Here is a 14,808-nt window from a genome sequence, read left to right on the forward strand (position 1 = left end):
ATTTACATGTTCTGGTGCATTTCAGTAATTTTTTTTTATATGATGTTGAGACTTGGAAACGAACAGGGATACTTATTCACCCTTATCATTATCTTATTACTATCTTATAACCATATCTTATTATTATCTTAGAGCCTTATCTCATTTTTATCTCGCAACCTTGTCTTATTATAAATTTCATATATTCTGAAGCATTTCTTTTTGGTTAAAAACTTAATAAAAATTGTAAATGCTAAGACATGGTCCAAAAAACGAGTTTCTTATCAATTCATTTAACTTAAAATGCATATTTCAATGCATTTCATTTAAAATAAAGTCTTATCCAAACCATAAATGTTAAAACGTGGAAGTATGCTCCATATCTTTTTATTCAAGTTATTTTACATGTTATCAACTCAACTATTTGTATGTTAAATGTTATCAATATGGAGTTAACAACAACTTTCATTCTAAAGCATTTATTTCAGATTAAAAATCTTGCTTAAGTTATAAATATTAATTTAATATTACATGTTAATATTTAATATTGCTTAATTTATATGTTCATGCGTATTTTTACACAAAAATCATATCATTGTGCTTTAAATTTATTTCAAATTTCTGAAATGTTTTTAATCGATATGCATAACACGTTTGTTTTACCCCGAAATAAGAAAACATAAATATCTGCAAAAAAGTATTTATTATGAACAATGAGGGTTGAGTTGAAAAATTTAAAAAAAATTTTTAATTAAGCAGCACTAAATGAGAAATTCTCAACTACATATGCTAAAAAAGAAAAAAATTGTAGTTTTAATTTTTATAGGAAGATATAATGTAATGTAATGCACAGCACAGAGTTTTTTTTTTTTTTTTTTTGTGCTTATTTTTAACACATTTTCGTTACTATCACAGATACTGCAAAGCATTTCAAGATTCTTAAATGCACATTAAGGTGTTAACAACAGTAAACTAAAAGCCTTTGTTTCATCTTGACTTGGAACATCATTGCATCATTGTTACCTGAAACAAAAGTAACATTGTCACATAAATCAAGCTACAACATAACACATAACTATATGCATGGTAGTTTCACTTTCGGTAATTTTTTTTTTTTTGAAGAATTAATTATTAAGAATTTACTTTGTTAAGAATTTAATTGTTAAGAATTTACTTTTTATTTCTATTTTTTATGGATATTTCTTTGATAAAATGTATCATTACATTTAAGAATAACTAGACCGTTCATTGCTTCTATTGTTTTCTTCCGATTTAAAGCATGGAAAATATGGTATTACAATGCACCATTGTTAACGAGCTATTCGCGAAGATACAACCACTCATTAGTTATAAAGAAGCGTAAAATTGTATTTTAACACTCAAATCGAAAATCTTAGAGCACTGAAGCAGCAGAAAATTCTAGCTGAGAATTATAATGCAAAAATAAATGCATGTGATGCTAATGAATCATTAGATCAAGTTTATTACAGGTACAAATATTACAAGCCCAATCTGGTGATTCAATGAACTTGGAAAACATCGGATCCGGAATTTTGGACAAACTATCGTCCCAAGTTAAATATTTATTTGAAAAATATGAAGAAATAACTCGTGTATTAAATGGCCGCCAGTTCAGCAAAGCAATTAAGGTTTTTGTTTTGTAACCGTCGTTAAACAGCCGGCCCAATATTTGGGTTTACGACTACTAATGTTCAAATCCGTAGCCTTGTAATTTTGAGCCCAATCCAGAAGACGAGGGAACTCTTGGATCAAGTATTGGGAGAAATTTCCTTCGTGGAGGACTTTCTGGTGGAACTAGCCCGCATATGCCTTACATGGATAGGGAAACCTCCCACGGTTAGCCTGACATCAAAGGGACTTTAACCCATGATCCGTCTACCACTGAGGATATTTCACGTCAGCACTGTGTTCGGTGCAAGCCGGATGCGGATTCGTATCGACCAACCGTCGGTGGGATTCGAATCCTGTTCACCTCAATGGGAGGCGAACACTCTATTCCCTGAGCCATAGCGGCTCAAATTTTTGTTAAAAATTGTGAAAAAATGCATGAATTTTGTAATTATTGTGAAAAAAATTAAAACTTCATCAAACAGAGAATGACGAGAGAGTCAAGATAAAAAGTAAGAGAACCTATTGGATTGCCGGAGGAATCTCAGAAGATAAGTAAAAGGCACTTTATAAGAAACGTCTTCAAATGTGCTCTGGCAGTTAATCTCAACATAATATTTTGCGTTAACAATGGTTGATTGAAAATAAAATCTAAATATGATTAAGAAATGTGACATTAAATAATATGCAATAAACTTACTGACCATATTCTAAAAGCTAATGGTGGTGGTGATGACCATGATGGTGATGACCATGATCCATATGGAAATAACGGTGGCTAGTTCCTTGTCCGTCATGATGTCCGTGATGATGGTGGGGATGGTGGTCTATACTGACCTCATATCCATGGGGATGAAAATGTCCATGAAATCCATGACCATGAACATGATCTCCCATTGAAAGAGAACTCAAGGAAGCGATGATGAGGACAAGAATCTAACAAGTAAATGATAATATATTCTAATAAAAATATATAACTATGCAATGCGAAAGGAAAACGAATCGTTCAGAATAACTTTTGATTTGATGATCGGATCTTCACGTACTAGCACTCAATCTTGTGGTGAAGCTCAACTTTCATCGATCAAATGGTACCCCAAGATTCAGTCGTGTTATCATGTCCTATATACTAGTGAATTGATGTTTAATAATTGTAGTGGTAATTACGTCACAATACTTTTCCACCAGAATTTAATCTGGGATGGAATTCAATGAACGGATACCACAAGTTGTCGTCACCAGATTTTGAGAGCTTATGGTGCTAGCTGTATTAAGTTCACCGAGTTTTAAGCATTTGTAGTGAGAGCTGTATTATGATCACGGTTGTGTGTGTGGTCCGTCCTGTGTTGCTGTTACCAGTCGAGTGTGGGCAGGATCCCGATGTGTGTAAATGAGACTGAGAAGCAACAGTGCGAGGAGGACGATGATGCAGTCACAAATGTTAAGTAAACTGTTCAATGTGGACAATCCATCGATGTGATCATATCACGTCCGATGGTCAACAATGTGAGGAATAGAGTCTTCGACGATGTCTAAATTCATCGATCAAAAGGTACCTCAGGACAGAATCGAGTTAGCATGTCTTATATACACAAGTGTATTGATGTTTAATAATTGTAGTGGTAGTTTTACGCCACAATCTTAATGATTTGATGGTGGGACTTCAAATATGCTAATTTATTAGTGCCGTCGCTATTATAAGTTACGAAGTAAGAGGCAAAAATGTATTTTCTTTAAATAAACTTGTTTTTTTTTTCGATAAATTTTAATTTTTGACCCTCAAAATATAGGGAGTAGTTGCAATCTGGGAAATTTGGTCAAGAGAGTAATCTAAAATGTGAACCCCTTAATGCTGATTTTACTTTTTGCGTATTTTTCAATATATCGAAATTTTTTCAAGTGAATCGAAACGTTTTTGCACACTATCATTAAACTCGTTCAACCAGAGATAATTTCACGCAGTAATAATAATAATTTTAATAGTTACTTCTTAATTTTATTATTATTTTATTCAATAATAGTCTACAAGTTTTGAAATGTAAGGAGCACAAATTCTTACAACATTTTAAGGAATGTAATTCTAAATGGCGAGATACAAAATTTTAGCGAAATCGATCGAATAGTTCCTGAGAAATCAGATTTAAGAAATAATACTTTATTGGAATTCAAATTCTGAGCAACTATTCGACCGATATTGCTCAAATTTTGAATTTTGCTATTTGAAGTTTCATTCTTTGGAATGATGTAAAAAAATTGCATACCTTACAATTCAAAAGTTATTAAATTAAAACTTAAAAAATAATAAATATTTAGTAAAAATATCTTCAGATAAACGAATTTTATATTTGTGAGTAAAATTTTTTCAATTCGCTTAAAAAGTTCTCGAAATAGATTAGAATACGCAAAAAGTAATATTAACTTTAAGGGATCCAAACTTTCGACTGTTTCCCTAATTAAACTATTGAGACCATATTTTCCAGATTGCGGCTACCCCCCCCCCCTGTATTCTGAGGGCCAGAAACCCAAATCAGTGGGGGGGGGGGGTATGTTTAATCAGAGAAATTACGTTTATGTGCCTTATTTTATAACTTAAAATAACGCATGCACTAATTAATTTGCATTTTTGAGATCACCCCCTGGAACCATGATTTAGTCCTAGTACGTGAAGATTCGATCTTTAGTTCAAAAGTCAATGAAAATAATTCGCAATATTTTCGCAATATTCCGCAAATGTATTCTACGTTTTAACGAGTCTTTTTTCGTTCAATAATTCTGCCATTCCAAGTACATTATTGAATCATTGATCAAAAAGACATATAAAAAACTCAGACTAAAGCAATTCGCACTATCTTTTAAAGCATTTCAAACTTACGTATCAAATACTAAACACTTATTTTACCTTTGCATATATTTTTTCATTTCAAATTTACTAAGATATATATTTAAGATATTTTACTTCACTAAATTTCGTCAATTTTAAAATTTTTCAATTTTGGCAAACATTTGTCCTGATGAATTGAAGAAAAATATCTTTTTCTAAATTTGTAATGACTATGGTTATCATTGAGCATTAATTTAAAATTTAAATTAGCAAAAAACTAACTTAAGTATAAAAAAAATCTATCTAAATAGATGTAGTTTTCTCAAAAAAAAGAAAGGAGAAAACATTTATAATTAGAAGCTAGTGGTTTATAACTATGTATTCTTCACGTTCATATATTTGTTACTAGATGGCAGCACTAATAGTAAAATCGATATTCAGACTGACATACTTTTTCAAACCCAAAGTTGCGGCTTCGGCTAATATCAAAAATCCAAAATTATTAAATAAAATAAAATCAAAATGCCTTAAAAAAATGAATATTAAAAATAAGATGGAAATAGTGTAAAAGTAATCCAAAAATGAAAAACTTAGGAATAAAGATGTAAAATATGAAACCGGAATCAGAAATTCCGGAAATTAGCAAAAAACTAACTTAAGTATAAAAAAAATCTATCTAAATAGATGTAGTTTTCTCAAAAAAAAGAAAGGAGAAAACATTTATAATTAGAAGCTAGTGGTTCATAACTATGTATTCTTCACGTTCATATATTTGTTACTAGATGGCAGCACTAATAGTAAAATCGATATTCAGACTGACATACTTTTTCAAACCCAAAGTTGCGGCTTCGGCTAATATCAAAAATCCAAAATTATTAAATAAAATAAAATCAAAATGCCTTAAAAAAAATGAATATTAAAAATAAGATGGAAATAGTGTAAAAGTAATCCAAAAATGAAAAACTTAGGAATAAAGATGTAAAATATGAAACCGGAATCAGAAACACAATTGTTTTGTTTATTTTTCCCTTCTTTACAAAAATTTTCACAAAATAATAAAATATAAAAATTATAATTATTTAGGTCTCTATCGATTTACTTAGTCTTTTTTTTATCAATTTAGGAACATAATTGGTTCCTGGCTTCGCTGGATATGCGAAATTACTGTATAGATTATAGAAAAAAAAATACATGAAAATAACTTTTGTCAGAATAAACTATTTTAAAAAACGCGTTTTTAAACAAAATTAGTAGGTAAATTTTGGTTAGTTGGCAAAATTTTAAATAATCAAAGCCTAAAACTTTAAAAAAAAAAAAAAAAAAAAAAAAAAAAAAAGGAGGATAAAACAACTATCTTAAATAGTTTTTCTTTCGCAAGATGGCAGCACTAAATATTATATTTTAAATAGCAAAAGAAAAAAAAGAAGTACAGAAAATACATTTTTCAGTATTTAAATAAGATGACATTTAAGCGAAACAAAAAGTAGTAAAACAATAGAGAAGTGGAATTTTTCCAGAACTCTATCTCTATTACTGTGTTGATAAATAAGTTGCAATTGATAACAGCACTAAGAGGAGGTCTGAAACTTTTAAATAGAACAACTGTCCGGAATTATTTTTTCATTCATAAGTTGGCAACACTAAAAATTTGTTTTAAATATCTCAGAAAAAAAGTTAAGAAAGGAAAAGACATTTTTTGGTATTCAGCGATATAAAAGAATCAGAAAGTGGCAGAATTATACAGAAGTAAGACATTTTTAATTTAAGAAAGGAAAAGACATTTTTTGGTACTCAGCGATATAAAAGAATCAGAAAGTGGCAGAATTATACAGAAGTAAGACATTTTTAGTTAAGAAAGGAAAAGACATTTTTTGGTATTCAGCGATATAAAAGAATCAGAAAGTGGCAGAATTATACAGAAGTAAGACATTTTTACTTAAGAAAGGAAAAGACATTTTTTGGTATTCAGCGATATAAAAGAATCAGAAAGTGGCAGAATTATACAGAAGTAAGACATTTTTCATTAAAAAATCACTATTACTGAGTTGACAAATGAGTTGCAACCTTATATATTTCTCATTAATTTGTTTACCATTTTGTGTTACGATTTTAAATTATATCCTGGTACATGAACATTTTGTTTTGTTATTATTTGCGTAATTATGCAGTTTAAAAATCAAGGATAGATCATTCCAATAATAATAATAATTATAAAATATTAAATGTAGCACGCTTTAATTTTAAAATTATTTGATTCGAAAGCATTTAAAAATTGATGTTATTATTTCCAATATCAAAAATTACGTTTTTCAAAGAAAATTGCGCTTTTTTTATTTATCTATTTATTTATTTATTTATTTTTTATTTTTTTTTTACAAAATGCGGTTAAGTACAGTGGACATGCTTGCGTCAAAAAATGCAAAAGATTTCTAAAAAATACTAATCTAAAATTTTTTCCTGATCAGGTGAAAAAAAATTCTTTACTTGAAAAAGATCGATACAAACAAACGCAAAACATAAAATTACTTTTCGAAGGTTCTTTTGTCAAATTAAATACCGCTTTTTAGCATATATTAATATAAATATTTTTTTAACTATTGTGAGTTTCTAACAGTTATTCGCGACTGTTAGCTTAAAGCTGAACTTGATCGTTAACGTTGGTGTATACTGTATAGGCTGAAACATTATCACCGGGGAACTATATCAATCTGATTGTACATTTCAACTTGAAATTTCTATTTTTCTTCTGTAGGGGATGTTAGTTCCTTTGTAAGTAGGTAGGTATTTTATTTACGTCGCACTAGAGCTGCACGATGGGCTATGGGCGACTGTCTGGGAAATATCCCCGAGGATGACATGCCATCACAAATTTGATCCTCTGCACTTGGGATGGCTCCTTCAATTTCTTTATAAGTATTAACATTTATGCGGTATTATTACATTGAATATTTACATGCTTTTTTTAAAAAAATATATATACTTTAAAAGGCAGTTCGTATCTGTTCAGATAAATCATTAAAATGGTGTACTGTTGAGTTCCTTTTTTTACATCTTATTACTCTCGAACAGGAAAAGAAAGTGGAAACGTTACAGCCTGTTCCGTAACAGTTAAGTTAATGATCCAGTTCAGTCTTGGTTAGGTTAAGTCTTCTCTATGCTAATTATAAAAATGGCAATGGAGAACAGCTACAGCTTTATGAAAATGATGGAACGCTTGTGATCTAATTTTCTTAATATTTGAAAAGTTCTTCCTACGCTGCGCTATCTGGATTCATAAAAATTTGTTACAGTTAAGAACTATTCCTTACTTTGAGAAGTTTCGTTTCAGTATAAAAATGTTGAATGAATTTTTTAAAAAAGTATTTAGGCTATTTTTCCTTCCTAAAGCACAGATAATTCATTACTATAAAATTGGTGGTTTACACTTTAACTTTCTACATTTTCGTTGGCGTAAAAGTTTCGAATATTGCCCCAAAGTATACACCAAGAGGCTGCTGTACGCATTTTGCCTTACACACTACCTTATTGAGTGTTTTGATGAAACGTCACAAGGGAGTCGTGGGGGGTTAGGGGACAGAGGGTTCGCTTTCCAAAGAGGTGAAAAGTGTTCAAATCCCAGTGACGGCTGGTCGACACGAATTGTGCGCCAGGCTCGCATCTACCGCAGTGCTGACATAAAATATCCCCAGTGGTAGACGGGTCATGGATCCCTTGCTGTCAAGCTAACCGTGGGAGGTTTTTATGGTTTTCCACTCCATGTAACGTAAATGCGTGTTAGTGCCATCAAAAAGTCCTCCGCGATGGCAAAATTTCTCCCAGTACTTGATCCAGGAGTTCCCTTGTCTTCTAGATTGGGTTCAAAATTACAAGACTATGGAGTTGAACATTGGTAGTCGTAAACCCGAAAATTGGATCAACTGTTTAACGACGGTTATAATGTATAAAACTTCACAAGGAATACGGCTTGATGGGCGCATCTTTCTTTTCTTCGACTTCTGAGAACAGCAGTTCCATTCCAATTATACAAATATATGAATCATAAAGGCTGGAAACTCTCATAGATTTGTTTTTATAAGACTACTTGTTGTAGTAACAAAATTAAGAACATTAATTAATTATAATGAACTGCCATTATTTTAGTAATTTCTGTTGATTTATGGGGGATTCTCTCCAAATACGATAATTTAATGTAACTTTCACAAAAATCTAATATCATACAATCAAGTGATGATTTTTTAAAAATTAATTCCAATATTGTTAGCTGTTTAGAATGACTTTATTTTCTCTTTAAAAATTACATATACAATATTTAAAAATGTATCTTGAGTTTCAAAATGTCATTTTCAACAATTACTTGTTTTACAACTGCAAGCACATTTTTCTCTGCCTAACTTTTTTTTTACTTCGAAACTGATTAAAGACATTACGCATACAAGGAATAATTTCCAAAATATTTTATAAAAATAATTTTTTATCAATCGATAATTTGTATATCATTCGAAAATACGTCATTTACATGGCCACTTATTACTTCCATTTCTCTCTTACCTATTTAAATGATTTATGACATTATTAATTTATGTTTAAATGCGTGATTTTTTAAGCCATTTCAATAAAATATATTTTCCAGTAGGAACAGAGAAGAAAATTTCAGAAAAAAATATACTCCCAGAGATTTTAAAAAGCAAGTAAGTTTTTATGTTATTATTTTCCTGCCTTTTCTAAATTGCCTATAACGTAAACAATATTATTCACTTTGAGCTCTTAAAAAAATATTGTTGTTAATAACACAAAGTAAAAGTGTCAGGCGTAAAAGTAAAATGCTATAAAATTATAAAATGTCATTATCCAAGCTGTCATTTTTTGACACTTGAATGTCAGAAAATAATTGTAAACTGCATAATGTCTGTAAACTACACTTCACAATTAGGGTATTATTAATTCGATTTACTGACTGAATATTTAAAAAAAAAACTCTAATCAGTTATCAAAGTTACTCTTATTAGTTGTTAAAGCTGTTTAAAAGTATTGAAATTCAGGTACCTTGCGCAATGGCAAATCACTATTGCAAATTATCTATGCAAAATATTAAGAGTATAATAATACTTGTTAATGTCAATTAATCATGATTATTCACTTTTCTGCTAAAATTAATTGCCTTTGGCTTATCATTTATTAAAACTGTTCTAAAGACTTAAATATTTATCACTTAATATACCTTGTCATTTGGCATACCCTCAGCTTATATTAAGAGCATTATATGCATTATATTAATGCATTATATTAAGAGCATAAAATCCCTGAATTTTTTAACATTAAATGTTATAAGTGTTTCTTAGACAGCATGCTTGATTATCAGGAAAAAAAAAATTAAAAAATAAATATCAGAAGAAAAAAATCGAAAGGAATAAATAAAAGTTGTTCAAATAAAAGGATATGATATGCTTCCTTACCACAAAAGATTTCATTGTTCTACTGTTGAAGTAATCCGAATAACTGTATCAACTATTATGATTTTCACCAAAAGCATTCATTTTTCTGCTTATATACAAATTACCCGCTCTACATAAATTCGTCACAGATGAAATAAAAATCGTTTAATTTTTTTTAACCTCTTTTTTTAAGAACAAAAAAAAAAAACTTCTTTTAATTCATTCTTAATGATTTTAAGGTAAACGTCATAACAATGTTGAGGAGGTCAATGATGTTGGGAGATGGAGACGACAAACAAGGAGGGAAGACAAGGAACGTACCTGGTGAACCGGAAGACGGAAATTAGTTGAAAAAACACTTTATTGTCAATTGACAATTATGACAAGAGACTAGTTTTCATTAATGAAATTAGGGGACCATACAAATATTTATTTTGTAAAAGTACACAGTAGGGGTAAAAGAGGGATACAGCCCCAGGCATTTCGAGCACAAGACAGGCATTAGAACAACTAAGGAAGCTGAAGTTTTAAAGCTATCACTATTTTTATCATGAAATTAAATTTCTATTAAATAAATATTTAAGTCAAATTTTTTTGGAAAGAATAAAATCATGATTTTTAAACAAATTTAATAATGAGATTTTTAATCTTTATAATTCAAATTGTCTTGAATTTAAAAAAAAAAAAAGAAAGAAAGAAAAATGAACTTAAATAAAGGAAATACAAAAAAATTGTCTTCGAAAGGCTTTTTTGCCTCAGATCAATTTTATAATTTGTTTAAATATAATATTTGCCATAGATAGCTTGTCTAAAATAAGAACTCCCCTAGCCAATTGTCTGGACCCGTGGCGGTGACTATGGTGGGTTAGACTTATTTTAAAATAGTAATAGGTCTTAAATTAGTAATAGGTCTTATAATAGTAATAGGTTTTAAAATAGTATATAGCTGTTCAAATGATAGTAAGATTAAGATTGAGTATTGTTAAAAAAAGAGTTGGTTCAAAAAATGCTCAATTATTGATGGGCTCGAGTGTTGAACAAAAGAGAGTGCGATAGAGAAGTGTTCAAATGATAGTAGTAACGATTAATGTTCAAATTATAATAGGTTCGAGAGCTGATCAAATGATAGCGGGTTTTTGATTAAAATTTGGTTGTTCGATTATTGATTAAATGAAAGTGGGTTCGAGAACCGATTTAGAGATAGTGGGTTCAGTAATTGATTAAATGGTACTGGGTTCCAGTACTGATAAAAATAGTGTGTTCGATTATTGATCAACTGATAGTAGGCGTAGGTACAAAAAAAAAAAAAAAAAAAAAAAAAAGGAAAAAAAAAAGAAATTCTATAAACCATAGTGGGTTTGTGTACCAATCGAAAATAGTGGTTTCTGATCATTGATCTTTTTATAGTGGGTTTAAGTACCTATAAAAAGATAGTGAACTTGAGTAATGATCAATTCACTAATCGAGTAAATCCAAGTACTGATCAAATCATAGTGGTTTCGAGTAATGATAAAAATAATGTGTTCGATTCTTAATACAGTAATAGTAGTTCTTAATAAAATAATAAAAAAAAAATTGTTTCTATTACACATAAAGGGTACGAATACCGGTAAAAATAGTTGGTATGATGTTTTTATGAAATTATTGTAGGTTCGAGTTTTGATAAAAAGAATGTATGTTCAAAAACTGTTTAAATGATAACAAATAAGTGGAAACTTTAAAGTTAACTTTTTAAAACTTCTTAGGAAATATTATATCTATTTTTATAAAAGAAACCAGTTTCAAATTGATCATTGCTTTCAAAAAATTTGTAGATTTGTCTGAAAGATTTTAAGTGATCTGATTCTATTCGTCATATAAATTCTGTAAAAAATTGTGAAAGAAGGGAGTTTGTGTTATTATAATCATAAGAAAGAGTTAAATGACAAAAATTAGATTAAAAAAAGGTTTTTATGTAGAGAGAGAGGGGGGGGGGGTGAGAGAGAAAGACCTTTTAATGAGAGTTTTTCTTTACAATTACAGTAAAGATTTTAACTAAGCAACCTTATATTCAGATTCCACATAACAGCGATTATTAAAGTTTATTAAACTAAAGTTAGTCTGAAAGCTTAACATTTTGTCTAATTTTTTTTTGTACAAACATTTGGCTCAGATAAGCTCTTTAATTCAGCAATCAGCGATAAATTAGTCAGTACACACTTGCCTTGCTTTTTGCTACCTCTGAATTACAGATTTAAGTCCTTGTCAGGATTGATAATCAGGGATAAGTCACTAAAGGATTCTCAAAATTAAAAAAAAAGGTATCAAGATATGTAAAAAAAATAAACAAATTAATAAAAATACAATAATAGATTTATCTAGCAAATAATCGTTATTTCTAAGAGATGAAAATTTTGGGTACATTTGGCGACAATGTAAACAATAGTAAATTATGCGATTTTTTTCGCATTTTCCTCTCCTTTGTAAAATTTATAGGGTCCTACTTATAAACCTGAAATATTTGTACCCAGAACAATTTACTTAGTTATTAGAGGGAACACCTAATCTATGGGTTTATGTCTTTCATCCATGGGTTGTTCTCCTTCCTCCATGGATATTATAAGCAAAAAAAGGTTTGTAACACAAACCCACTCACTCTAAATATATTTTAATGGTTATGTTAATGCCCTCTGTGCGTTTCACATTGAATGATTTGGAGTTTTATAATTTCTTTATAAATATTTCTAGTTATATTTTAGTATTTTCTTAAACTATGACACCAAGTCTTTTATATGAAACCTGTTTTAAATAAATTCCGTTACTGTTTCTGATATGATATGATTCGATTATTAATTTGAAATGTTATTAAAAAAGAATATAAAATTGCCTTCAAGATGATAAAAAATTTTTTTAGACTCCATTGTAGTGGAGAGTTTGAATAATTTGGGGATTTTGAAACTCATTTCCCCAACGATATAATTTTTAAAGTGTGTGTGAACCTTATAAATATTTTTAAATTTACTATAACAGATATATTGTTCATTTTAATTAATCCGATATTTCTATATCCATATGCTCCCTCCGTAACATTTTTAATCGTTTAGAATTTTGGCAGATTGAGTTTCATAAAAATATTTATTACCTTGACTCGCTCCATTTAACCGAGGAAAACAAAAAAACGAAAAGAAAGTAAATAACGAAGGATCAGAAATGAATTTACCTTTCCGCCCAAACAATGGATTGATGTAAAAAATTTTCTGAAAAAAGTTGTTTAACTGTTTGTGATTGGCATCTAATCAAAAACGCAACGTTTATTTAACAATGTTCATAAATTTAAAAGAAAAAAAAAGGTTAAATGTAAAGAAAAGTAAGCTTAAACCTTGTGTAAAATAAATCGCAAAAAATATTTCTCAGGGGCAGGCCTAGGTCAAACTGAGAAAAAAAAAAGTTAACATTATTATATATCTATTTTAAATTTTTCAATTGTCTACATCAAAGTTTTTTTTTTTTTCTTTCAAAATTTCTATTAAAGCAGTTAATATTTAATCTAAAAAGTTTCTGGAAAAAATTTGGAAACTAAATAATATTGATCATTTAAATTTAAAAAAATACAACTATTCTAATGACTTTAAAAATGAATTTGATTCATTTGGCTCAACAAATTAGTTAATAAGTGTGCGTTAATAATTTAAACGAGTGCGTTTAAATTATTTACTTGTCAGTTCAATTATAAGTTTCGCAGGTCATTTTATTTTCTTGAATTAATCAAATTCGTTTTAACTTTTTAAGACGACTTATAATATTTTTTTATTTAAATCACTAGCAATTTTATTTAGTTACAGCTGGTACTGCCAGTTCCTACTCGTCGTACATCTTTTTAAATTATATTATATACTGTGACCACAATATTATCATATTTAACTATATAATGATATTGTGGACACAGAAATAACTTTTTTTCGTCGATAATAATTGAAGTAAAATGTGTCAATCAACTGCAAAAGCAATAACAATATTAAAATAATATTAAAAAATAAAAGCAAGAAAACTTAAGAATTATTTCATGACGAGGTTGAAATTCAGATTAACATCGAAAAAAAGAATTAAAACAAAAAGTAGAATTTGAAATACAAGACTGTTGCTTTGTTAAAAATTATTTGAAATATTAAAAATTTTTTTTTTATCAAGTTTAAATATGTTTAGAGCATATAAGCATTTAAATTTGAGCACTTTTTACGTGTTTATGAAAAATAAATAAAAAATAGCATAAATAGACAAAAATTTTCGTGTTTTAAAATTTTCGTTTCTCGAGAGTTATTTCACTGATTCCATGACAAATTTGGATAAAGTCACTTAAAATTACATAGTTTGAAATGATGTAATTTTTTAATACTTAACAATTTGAAAAATTGTTCATTATTATTTAATTTAAATATGTGAGTCTACACTCTTACTTATTGCTTTATGACTAATGTTCCATGCTGCTCCTTTGTGAGAAAACATATAAATTTGTTTCATTTAAAAAAATCTTTTATTCAATCACCATAACTCCTCATACATGCCAGTCAGTTATCAATTTTTTTTTAGTTGCCTATGAATTATATTGTAAAATTCAATAATTATACTAGTAAATGAAACTTTATTATACTAAGAAATTCAATAATTATACTAAGAAATCAATAATTATACTGAGAAAAAAACTTTAAACAAAATGCTATAAATCGCTTGGAAAAATTCTTTACTGTAAATTTTATGTAGTATATTACTAAATATTAATTATTTTACTTTGTGATTGTCAGGCAGTTGCCTTTTGCAAGAAACGGCTTATATTAATTTGTGTGCAATGGCTTTCTTTTTTCCTTCTTCATATATACTCTTTCTAATACGATTTTTTAGTAAATTCTATATAAAGCTGATAGCTTTCATGAAGACAATTACGCATTACTACAACAATGAAATTAGAGAAAA

General features: G+C 28.7%; 1 long non-coding RNA gene across 1 annotated transcript; it reads right to left on the reverse strand.

Moving 5' to 3' along the window:
- Positions 1 to 663: 663 nt before the first annotated feature.
- LOC107439668 (uncharacterized) lies at positions 664 to 10,022 on the reverse strand. The gene is made up of 3 exons (XR_001583557.4): positions 9,883 to 10,022; positions 2,313 to 2,544; positions 664 to 1,002 (listed from the first exon to the last, which is right to left on the reverse strand). It is a non-coding gene; the product is annotated as an uncharacterized LOC107439668 (long non-coding RNA).
- Between the last annotated feature and the right edge of the window lie 4,786 nt (positions 10,023 to 14,808).

This window comes from Parasteatoda tepidariorum, chromosome 1 (genome assembly GCF_982258835.1).
Source record: "Parasteatoda tepidariorum strain Cologne lab strain chromosome 1, Ptep-v5.0, whole genome shotgun sequence".
In the NCBI taxonomy this organism is placed as follows: Eukaryota; Metazoa; Arthropoda; class Arachnida; order Araneae; family Theridiidae; genus Parasteatoda; species Parasteatoda tepidariorum.